The 10,531-nt window shown below is 50.4% G+C and overlaps 1 long non-coding RNA gene across 1 annotated transcript; it reads left to right on the forward strand.

The window, feature by feature from the left end:
• The first annotated feature begins 7,247 nt into the window (after positions 1 to 7,247).
• LOC308186630 lies at positions 7,248 to 10,289 on the forward strand. Its single transcript, XR_013944146.1, has 2 exons — positions 7,248 to 10,032; positions 10,068 to 10,289. It is a non-coding gene; the product is annotated as an uncharacterized lncRNA (long non-coding RNA).
• Positions 10,290 to 10,531: the final 242 nt, after the last annotated feature.

Here is a 10,531-nt window from a genome sequence, read left to right on the forward strand (position 1 = left end):
GATAGCTCAATTGTCTTTTATCGTGTACAGGATAATTAGCTCATACATATTGCAAAAGCCAAGCTCCTTATTGGTTAGCGTAATCTCCTGCCCTACCGGTTAGTTCCGCATTCTTTTAGCCGCTAGTTCCCTTTTCTAGTCTAACTATAACTCCAAGGGCAGTATGCCCTCTACTGTCATTGGTTCTAACTGCCTGGGATTTCTCGCAAGAGTTCCCGGACAAGCCTTGCGTACGTGCCTTTGCTCTTGCTCCTCTAGACCAGCTGGGTGCGGCAATCCGCCACCTCCCCACCCTGCAGCTGCACGAGATCAATGTGACCACGCGCAGCGAGCCAGTCCTCAACAATTCCCCCGTTTTTATTTTGTGCTAGAAAAACCTTATTAGTTAGTTGCTCGAGCCTTTTTGTTAGACATCTAAATATTACTCGCGCCGCTACTATGATTAGTGCGATTATTAGCAGTAAGCGTAGCCCTTCTTTTATGAGACCCAATATCCAGCCTCCCATGTTCCCAAACCAACTCGCAAATAGTTCATCAAGCCAATTATTCTGGACCACTATCTTCTTGGTGTGGTCTCTCAGCCATTTCAGCTGCTCGTGGATTGACTCGCCATGGTCCGAGAGATTAAAACAGCACATTCCTTCGAGCTCTTCACACCCGTGGCCCTGTGCCAGCAGTAGAAAATCAATCGCCGCTCTGTTCTGTAATACAGCGTGTCGCAGGCTATCCAGGTCCTGGGCCATTTCTGTGAGTATCTGCGTAGTCACATTTGCTTGTTTTACAGTCCAACAAGCTAGTTTCCCAAGGCTAGCCATAGCATGGGCTACCGCCACTCCAGGCACAAGTGCCGCCGAAAAGAATCTTTCGGCAGGACCCCAGAGTTCGACCTGGTCATCACAGTCACTCCCCAAAGTTTTTAGACTGCGTCTCGTCCGGCGTCTCCATTGTTGAGTAATGTTTCACAACTCTTGAAACCCCGGTAACTCTTTATAACAATCTATATCTGGTGTCTTACGCTTTTCTAAAAAGCACTTAAGTAAATCAACTGCCGCTTGTTTCTCCATTCTTACTTACGGTGCCGTTGCCCCCGTGTAAAGCTTCTGTTCGCGGCGTTCCGGCGGGACCCACTATGGGTTCGTCCCGGGCGCTCTTCCCGAGTCGCCTTCTGCTCGCCCCAATCTTGTGTTCCGCGGAATCCGGGTTACGTAGTCAGAACCGGCTTTCCCTTTTTCTCCGTCACCTAAGACCGGCTTACTCGTTTCGGGTCCTCGTCCAGCAAGGGTCCCTGTTCGGGCGCCATTTGTTGTCGACGGAGGGAAGACACAAACGCTCAATATGAGTGTTAAGTATGCTTCAGCTTTAATGGATAGCTCAATTTTCTTTTATCGTGTACAGGATAATTAGCTCATACATATTGCAAAAGCCAAGCTCCTTATTGGTTAGCGTAATCTCCTGCCCTACCGGTTAGTTCCGCATTCTTTTAGCCGCTAGTTCCCTTTTCTAGTCTAACTATAACTCCAAGGGCAGTATGCCCTCTACTGTCATTGGTTCTAACTGCCTGGGATTTCTCGCAAGAGTTCCCGGACAAGCCTTGCGTACGTGCCTTTGCTCTTGCTCCTCTAGACCAGCTGGGTGCGGCAATCCGCCACCTCCCCACCCTGCAGCTGCACGAGATCAATGTGACCACGCGCAGCGAGCCAGTCCTCAACACACTGGCACCAAGGGGATGCACTGCAGTGAGTCCAGAGAGTGCACTGGCACCACTGGGGATGCGGTACCGGGAGTCCAGAGAGTGCACTGGCACCACTGGGGATGCACTGCAGTGAGTCCAGAGAGTGCAGTGGCACCACTGGGGATGCACTGCAGTGAGTCCAGAGAGTGCACTGGCACCACTGGGGATGCACTGCAGTGAGTCCAGAGAGTGCACTGTCACCACTGGGGATGCAGTGCAGTGAGTCCAGAGAGTGCACTGGCACCACTGGGGATGCACTGCAGTGAGTCCAGAGAGTGCTCTGGCACCACTGGGGATGCAGTGCAGTGAGTCCAGAGAGTGCACTGGCACCACTGGGGATGCAGTGCAGTGAGTCCAGAGAGTGCACTGGCACCACTGGGGATGCAGTGCAGTGAGTCCAGAGAGTGTACTGGCACCATTGGGGATGCACTGCAGTGAGTCCAGAGAGTGCACTGCCACCACTGAGGATGCCCTTCAGTGAGTCCAGAGAGTGCACTGGCACCACTGGGGATGCACTTCAGTGAGTCCAGAGAGTGCACGCGCTCCACTGGGGATGCAGTACAGTGAGTCCAGAGAGTGCATTGGCACCACTGGGGATGCAGTGCAGTGAGTCCAGAGAGTGCACTGGCAGCACAGAGGATGCAGTGCAGTGAGTCCAGAGAGTGCTCTGGCACCACTGGGGATGCAGTGCAGTGAGTCCAGAGAGTGCACTGGCACCACTGGGGATGCAGTGCAGTGAGTCCAGAGAGTGCACTGGCACCACTGGGGATGCACTGCAGTGAGTCCAGAGAGTGCACTGGCACCACTGGTGATGCACTGCAGTGAGTCCAGAGAGTGCACTGGCACCACTGGGGATGCACTGCAGTGAGTCCAGAGAGTGCACTGGCACCACTGGGGATGCAGTGCAGTGAGTCCAGAGAGTGCACTGGCACCAGAGGGAATGCACTGCAGTGAGTCCAGTGAGTGCATTGGCACCACTGGGGATGCAGTGCAGTGAGTCCAGAGAGTGCACTGGCAGCACTGGACATGCAGTTCAGTGAGTCCAGAGAGTGCAGTGGCACCACTGGGGATGCAGTGCAGTGAGTCCAGAGAGTGCACTGGCAGCACTGGGGATGCAGTGCAGTGAGTCCAGAGAGTGCACTGGCAATACTGGGGATGCAGTGCAGTGAGTCCAGAGAGTGCACTGGCACCACTGGGGCTGCAGTGCAGTGAGTCCAGAGAGTGCACTGGCACCACTGGGGATGCAGTGCAGTGAGTCCAGAGAGTGCTCTGGCACCACTGGGGATGCACTGAAGTGAGTCCAGAGAGTGCACTGGCACCACTGGGGATGCAGTGCAGTGAGTCCAGAGAGTGCACTGGCAATACTGGGGATGCAGTGCAGTGAGTCCAGAGAGTGCACTGGCAACACTGGGGTTGCAGTGCAGTGAGTCCAGAGAGTGAACTGGCACCACTGGGGATGCAGTGCAGTGAGTCCAGAGTGTGCACTGGCACCACTGGGGATGCAGTGCAGTGAGTCCAGAGATTGCACTGGCACCACTGGGGATGCAGTGCAGTGAGTCCAGAGATTGCACTGGCACCACTGGGGATGCACTGCAGTGAGTCCAGAGAGTGCACTGGCACCACTGGGGATGCAGTGCAGTGAGTCCAGAGAGTGCACTGGCACCACTGGGGATGCAGTGCAGTGAGTCCAGTGAGTGTACTGGCACCACTGGGGATGCAGTGCAGTGAGTCCAGAGAGTGCACTGGCACCACTGAGAATGCACTTCAGTGAGTCCAGAGAGTGCACTGCCACCACTGGGGATGCAGTGCAGTGAGTCCAGAGAGTGCACTGGCACCACTGAGAATGCACTTCAGTGAGTCCAAAGAGTGCACTGGCACCACTGGGGATGCACTGCAGTGAGTCCAGAGAGTGCACTAGCACCACTGGGAATGCAGTACAGTGAGTCCAGAGAGTGCACTGGCACCACTGGGGATGCACTGCAGTCACTCCAGAGAGTGCACTGGCACCACTGATGATGCAGTACAGTGAGTCCAGTGAGCGCACTGGCACCACTGGGGATGTAGTGCAGTGATTCGAGAGAGTGCACTGGCACCACTGGGGATGCACTGCAGTGAGTCCAGAGAGTGCACTGGCACCACTTGGGATGCAGTGCAGTGAGTCCAGAGAGTGCACTGGCACCACTGGGGATGCAGTGCAGTGAGTCCAGAGAGTGCATTGGCACCACTGGGGATGCAGTGCAGTGAGTCCAGAGAGTGCACTGGCACCACTGGGGATGCACTGCTGTGAGTCCAGAGAGTGCACTGGCAGCAGTGGAGATGCACTGCAGTGAGTCCAGAGAGTGCACTGGCACCACTGGGGATGCACTGCAGTGAGTCCAGAGAGTGCAGTGGCACCACTGGGGATGCAGTGCAGTGAGTCCAGAGAGTGCACTGGCACCACTGGGGATGCACTGCTGTGAGTCCAGAGAGTGCACTGGCACCACTGGGGATGCAGTGCAGTGAGTCCAGAGAGTGCACTGGCAGCACTGGGGATGCAGTGCAGTGACTCGAGAGAGTGCACTGGCACCACTGGGGATGCACTGCAGTGAGTCCAGAGAGCGCACTGGCACCACTGGGGATGCACTGCAGTGAGTCCACAGAGTGCACTGGAACCACTGAGAATGCACTTCAGTGAGTCCAGAGAGTGCACTGGCACCACTGGGGATGCACTGCAGTGAGTCCATGTTGAGGACTGGCTCGCTGCGCGTAATCACATTGATATCATGCAGCTGCAAGATAAGGAAATGGCGGATTACCGCACCCAGCTGGTCTAGAAAAACAAGAGCAAAGGCACGTACGCAAGGCTTGTCTGGGAACTCTTGTGAGAAATCCCAGGCAGCTTGTCTGGGAACTCTTGTGAGAAATCCCAGGCAATTAGAAACAATGATAGTAGAGGGCATACTGCCCTGGGAGTTATAGTTAGATTAGAAAGGGGAACTAGCGGATAGAAGAATGCGGAACTAACAGATAGGGCAGTAGATGACGCTTACCAATAAGGAGCTTGGCTTTTGCAATATGTATGAGCTAATTATCCTGTACACGATAAAAGACAATTGAGCTATCCATTAAAGCTGAAGCATACTTAACACTCATATTGAGCGTTTGTGTCTTCCCTCCGTCGACAACAAATGGCGCCCGAACAGGGACCCTTGCTGGACGAGGACCCGAAACGAGTAAGCCGGTATTAGGCGACGGAGTACAAGGGGAAAGCCGGTTCTGACTACGTAACCCGGAATCCGCGGAACATAAGATTGGGGCGAGCAGAAGACGACTCGGGAAGAGCGCCCGGGACGAACCCATAGCGGGTCCCGCCGGAACGCCGCGAACGGAAGCTTTGTACGGGGGCAACGGCACCGTGAGTAAGCATGGAGAAACAAGCGGCAATAGATTTACTTAAGTGCTTTTTAGAAAAGCGTAAGACACGCTTTGCACGGGGGCAACGGCACCGTGAGTAAGCATGGAGAAACAAGCGGCAATTAATTTACTTAAGTGCTTTTTAGAAAAGCGTAAGACGCCAGATATAGATTGTCATAAAGAATTACAGGGGTTAGTGGCCTATGGGGTGGCGAAGGGCTGCTTTATTAACCCTGACACATTGTTTGAGGAGGATGAGTGGCGTAAGTTTGGTGATATATTGTTTGAGGAAATGATTAGTGAGAATAAGACGGCTAAGAAGCTGGCAAAACCGTGGCGGGCTGTTACGAATGCTTTAACAATACATCGGGTAGAACAGAAAGTAGCAGCCGCTGCAACAGAGCGGCTGGGCAAAACGTTGAGGGCGGATGAAGAGGCCAATCCGTACCCCCTCCCTCCGTCGGTCCAACAATTCACCATGAAGGCACCCGGGGGATGGGGAGAGGGGGCACGACCCAGTGCACCTCCTCTACCCCTGGAAACTCCCGAGGGAGAGGCGGCAGGCGAGGGGAGAAATAAGAATCCATTTTTGAAAGATATGCGACTCGAATCAGGGGGGTCGGAGAGAGCAGGACTCTGGGCGAAAATAGCAGGGGAGGCGTTACGTGAAGGTGATGTGGGGGCAGCGACAGAGCTTGTAGGCGCCTTCCCCGTGGTGTACTCTCCACCAGACGCCCAGGGCCAGATAACTGTTACTATGACAAATCTGGACTGGAAAATACTGACCCAATTGCGTGCCACGGTAAATGAGTCAGGAATACGTGGGGAGCCAACGAAACAGATGTTAGACTATCTGTGGTCCACTAACGTGTTGCTCCCCGGCGATATTCGTAATATCATGAAACTAATACTGACGCAGCATCAGATCCTGCTGTTTAATGCCCATTGGCATTCAGCTTGTCAGGAGGCAGTCGCGGTGCAGCGTCAGCCCGGAGATCCATTATACGGGGTCACGCTGGAGGAGCTTTTGGGGGTCGGTGCATACAATCGCTTGGAGGCCCAGGCCCTAATGGGGCCGGATAAGGCAAAAGCGACCATGACGCTAGCTAGGAGAGCACTGGACCAAATTAGGGAGCCTGGAGGAATGCCCTCCTATATGTCCATCAAGCAAGGGCGAGACGAAGCGTTTGGAACATTTATTGATAGGGTTGCCGCAGCTATACAGGTAGCTGGGTTACCCGAATATCTCAAAGGCCCTATTCTTAAACAATGCGCCCTTCAAAATTGTAATCAAACCTCTCGAAATGTTCTAAATACGCTGCCCAGTACCTGGACTATAGAAGAGGCTCTTGATCGATTGTCGCGGATACCGATAGGCTCGCAAGCGCTATTGGTTGACGCTATTCGAAAGGTAGGGGAAAGTATTACTCAGGGACTGCAGGCTAGTCAGTCGCAGGTATTCGCCGCCCTTGCCCCCCTGCAAAGTGGAAAAGGACCTCACTCGTCGAGAAGACCTGCACTACGCTGCTATCGGTGTGGCATCGCGGGTCATATAAAGAGGCAATGTGGGACGGCTAATGTGTGGTGTCCCTCTTGCCGATCTGATACGCATAATGAAACCGCTTGCCGGCGGAAGACCCAGGGAAACGGGAAGACCAGCGGGAACCGCCGCCCCGCGATGACACAAAAAGCGGCTTTCCCCTCAACAGCGGCGGCAGCTGCGGAGACTCCAACCGAGACGAATCCTTTCACCTCCAACCAGCCACCAGAGGGAGCCTGGGGATTGGACTTGGCAACCGCAGTAAATGTGACTTTGATGGACAATAAGCCTGTTGGGGTGAAAACAGGCGTTATGGGACCTGTAAAAATTAATAATGAGCCTGTTGGAGCACTTCTGATTGGAAGGTCATCGGCGACATTAAATGGGGCTTTAGTGTTAACAGGACTTATTGATAAGGACTTTACTGGGGAGATACAAATTATGGTATCAGCCATGTTCCCTCCGCTACATATACCGAAGGGAACTCGATTGGCTCAATTCTGCCTGTCTCTTGCCAAAGCGACTGATCCCTTCCGCACCTGTTTGTTCGGGGTCCCAATAGGGAACAAGGAGGAGCTGAAACAACTGTTAGCACCATATTCCGCAAGTACTGATTTGTTCGATCTTTCGTCCAACCTCTCCGACGCCGTTGTGGCGGCGCTAGTGGCTCTGAACACGAGCTTGCCATGGGATCCCCAGGAACTGGATTTGTTGGGATCAGTGGCGGTAGGGAACACCAGTAATAACTGGACACAGACGTGCTTTATGTGGAATAAAGGAAAACAAAATATGACTCAATGGACTAATGTGACCTCTCACACAAGGGGGTTCGAAGCTAATAGCAGCTATTGCGGGTACAACGACACCACCAACACCACCATGGGGGCATACGGGAACAAGTCAAGCACATGGCCAAGGCAAACTGCTAAGGCCTTACCACCTGGTATATTCCTGATCTGTGGAGATCGAGCCTGGCAGGGAATCCCAGCAAATGCGCACGGGGGGCCATGCTATTTGGGACGCTTGACTTTGTTTGCCCCTGACCTACACAGTCAAGAATTGCGAAACATTACTCAACAATGGAAACGACGGACGAGACGCAGTCTCAAAAACTTTGGGGAGTGACTGCGATAACCAGGTCGAACTCTGGGGTCCTGCTGAAAGGTTCTTTTCAGCGGCACTTGTGCCTGGAGTGGCTGTGGCTCATGCTATGGCTAGTCTAGGGAAACTAGCTTGTTGGGCTGTAAAACAAGCAAATGTGACATTTGAAAAAAAAAAAAAAAAAAAAAAAAAAAAAAAAAAAAAAGGGAGAGAGAGAAACTAGCTTGCACATTTTAGGTCTGTGAAATTTTGTGAGAATTTTTTCCTGCACTGGACAGTTGAGAGAAAAAAAAAAAAAAGGAAAGAAAAAAAAAAAAAAAAAAAAAAAAAAAAAAAAAGCACATAGGGAATTATGTTAATTGTGTTTGTGTCTTTAGGCAAAGCTGTGGAAGTCTTGAAATGTCACAGTAGTAAATAACTTTTATTACTTTTTGGCTAATTCTTTTTCTGTTGGAACACTGAATTCTGTGCATATGTATATATGAACACAAATTGAAGGCCTCTACCTCCTGGAGTATACAACTTGGTTTGTTTACCTCCACATGATTTTTTTTTTTTTTTAAGTTCAGTGTGGAGACTTGAAACTTGAATGTCCCTTCCAACTTTTATATTTAAAACAAGACTAGAAAATTGAAGACTGTTTTTCACCTGTACATAGAAATATTAAAGGGTGGTCTTAAAATTTGAACATTGGTCTGGAGAAAAACCATGGTGTTTGTTATGGACAATTAACTGTTAAAGTTATTGTAAGTTATCTGTATTTAGCAGAGTATTTTCAACGAGTGATCTGAGCTGAAATTGGAGACTATTAGTAAGTTATGTTTGGAAGTTTTAACTTCAATGAAGTAATTATTTGCTGTGAAAGAGACGAACATTGAATGACTGAACAAAGAGGGTGCAATATCTTTGTTTTTTATGAGGCTCCTGAGAATAAAACCAACTGAAGCATTTCAATTCACTTGAATGAGAAACGTGTTTAATTAAAAGAGCCCAAGAAGACACTGGTATGAAAGGTAAAATCTCAGAGGTTGGTCAGTTAATGTGGCACACTTGCTGGTCACTTTGTAAAATGTAGATTTGAAGTACAGTGGTGAAAACATTAAATGTGACTACGCAGATGCTCACAGAAATGGCCCAGGACCTGGACAGCTTGCGACACGCTGTGTTACAGAACAGAGCGGCGATTGATTTTCTACTGCTGGCACAGGGCCACGGGTGTGAAGAGCTCGAAGGAATGTGCTGTTTTAATCTCTCGGACCATGGCGAGTCAATCCACGAGCAACTGAAATGGCTGAGAGACCACACCAAGAAGATAGTGGTCCAAGATAATTGGCTTGATAGACTGTTTGCAAATTGGTTTGGGAACATGGGGGGTTGGATATTGGGTCTGATAAAAGAAGGGCTACGCTTACTGCTAATAATTGTCCTAATTATAGTAGCGGCGCGAGTAGTATTTAGTTGCCTAATAAAAAGGCTCGAGCAGTTAACTAGTAGGGTTTTTCTAGCAACAGTAATAGCATGTGTAAGGTGTAATTGCTCGAAAAAGAAAAAAAAAAAAAAAAAAAAAAAAAAAAAAAAAAAAAAAAAAGGGGTCAATGCCACACGTGCTCCTTATTGCAATGCATCTCTTTGCTGTCATTATACAAACTATAATAGCATCCTTCCTTGCGCCAGGAGCCGCTCTGCTCGGCTGTGGGATCGACTGTGGAACGGACGCCCCTAGGTGCACCCCGAGCATTTTTTCCTCGGAGGGGTCTCCACTCTCAGCCGCTCACCACGGGAGCAGACAAGGACCTCCTGAAGCTGCACACAAATTATTTTCAGTGATATTGTCTTGTGGTATGAATGAGAAGTGCAAGAGGCCTCTCTGCGTGATTGTGTGATTGTGTGATTGTGCTGTGCGAGTAAGAAGCAGTATCGCTGCGAAGCAACATTCCTAGCGCTTAGTGGCTTGTTGACTGATGTAGATTCTAGTAGGCACACTACTTTACAATCGTAGTTCTGCATGAGATTTTTGACCCTGTTGCTTATTGTACCTTGCTTATTGCAGTGTGTGCGGTGATTGATAGAAAAATCTATAGAAAGCTTTTGGTTCAAAATAAAAACGGGGGAATTGTTGAGGACTGGCTCGCTGCGCGTAATCACATTGATATCATGCAGCTGCAAGATAAGGAAATGGCGGATTACCGCACCCAGCTGGTCTAGAAAAACAAGAGCAAAGGCACGTACGCAAGGCTTGTCTGGGAACTCTTGTGAGAAATCCCAGGCAGCTTGTCTGGGAACTCTTGTGAGAAATCCCAGGCAATTAGAAACAATGATAGTAGAGGGCATACTGCCCTGGGAGTTATAGTTAGATTAGAAAGGGGAACTAGCGGATAGAAGAATGCGGAACTAACAGATAGGGCAGTAGATGACGCTTACCAATAAGGAGCTTGGCTTTTGCAATATGTATGAGCTAATTATCCTGTACACGATAAAAGACAATTGAGCTATCCATTAAAGCTGAAGCATACTTAACACTCATATTGAGCGTTTGTGTCTTCCCTCCGTCGACAACAAGTCCAGAGAGTGCACTAGCACCACTGGGGAATGCAGTGCAGTGAGTCCAGTGAGTACACTGGCACCAATGGGGATGCAGTGCAGTGAGTCAAGAGAGTGCACTGGCACCACTGGGGATGCACTGCAGTGAGCCCAGAGAGTGCACTGGCACCACTGGGGATGCGGTGCCGGGAGTCCAGAGAGTGCACTGGCACCACTGGGGATGC

The sequence above is a fragment of the Anser brachyrhynchus genome (assembly GCF_964034855.1).
Source record: "Anser brachyrhynchus genome assembly, contig: SCAFFOLD_55, whole genome shotgun sequence".
Lineage (NCBI taxonomy): Eukaryota > Metazoa > Chordata > Aves > Anseriformes > Anatidae > Anser > Anser brachyrhynchus.